Below are 1,090 nucleotides of genomic sequence, written 5' to 3'. Positions count from 1 at the left end.
TATATATATATATCTATATATATATATATATATATATGAGTGAGATAGATAGATAGATAGATAGATAGATAGATAGATAGATAGATAGATAGATAGATAGATAGATGCGCTCATACACATATGCATTCATGCAATCATGCACATATGCGCATATACATACACTATGCACATACATCTGCATACATACATGCGCTCACGTATACGTATGTTTATATCATTGATACATGCATATAAATATACATACGTCCATTCATACATGGATACAAACATCCATATACACACGTATGTATGTCTCTCTGCTTCATGCACGTGTGTTTGAAAAGGTTCAACGAAAGCGCTCACACATTAGAAAAATAACTTCTCAAAAAAGATTAGTAACATATTTATAATAGATTTCAAAACATTTTTTTTTTTTCCAAATAATTTTTTTAGAAAGATCGCCTCCCGGCGTTGCTCGGCAATGGTCTTAATAGGTTCTACCATTTTTTTCGTTGTACATCTCTTTGAATATTTTTTTGCGTTAAGTTGCAAACAATGTCACATTGAGGAAAAAGTGATTCTTCCCAAGTGACATTTATTAGTTGAACAACTAAACGCCGGGCGAGGCGCTCAAAGTTCGGGTAATGGTGGTGGAGAGAAATGCTTACAAATCGCACAATGTCTTGCTATCATAGGCATTTTATCCTATTAGATTGGGGTTGAACGGATATTGTCTAATTATGGAAGGATTGGTGTAAACGGCGCGAACTAAGTGCCATTAGTCATTTTCGCACGCAAAGGAGTAGGAGTGGAAGGTTGACCTAGACCTAGCCCTCTGCAAAAAGGTGAAGCTGTTGGAGGGGGAGGAGTGTCCATGTTTTGCAGTTTTCTGTAGAACCCGGATGCACAGGGACAAAGAATAAATACTTTCCAGAAATGACGCAACATAGCGGTTCTTTTGCAAAAAAGAGCAAAAAAAAAATCAGGTGTTCCTTCGAACAGCTTTCTTCGGTGTAACTCTGCAAAAATGCGAAAAGGTGATGTCTCACAGTATTTTGTAGATGTGTCGCAAGTTAAATAAAGAATATTAACCAAAAATAGTTTTAAACTA

At 35.9% G+C, this 1,090-nt stretch overlaps 1 protein-coding gene across 2 annotated transcripts in view; it reads right to left on the bottom strand.

Annotated features, from left to right (window-relative positions):
* The window catches only part of LOC106868072 (uncharacterized), a 50,375-nt gene that overhangs the window by 4,631 nt on the left and 44,654 nt on the right, over positions 1-1,090 (bottom strand). The window lies entirely within an intron of this gene.

This window comes from Octopus bimaculoides, chromosome 13 (assembly GCF_001194135.2).
Source record: "Octopus bimaculoides isolate UCB-OBI-ISO-001 chromosome 13, ASM119413v2, whole genome shotgun sequence".
Taxonomy (NCBI): domain Eukaryota; kingdom Metazoa; phylum Mollusca; class Cephalopoda; order Octopoda; family Octopodidae; genus Octopus; species Octopus bimaculoides.
This window is presented reverse-complemented; position numbering and strand designations above follow the sequence as displayed.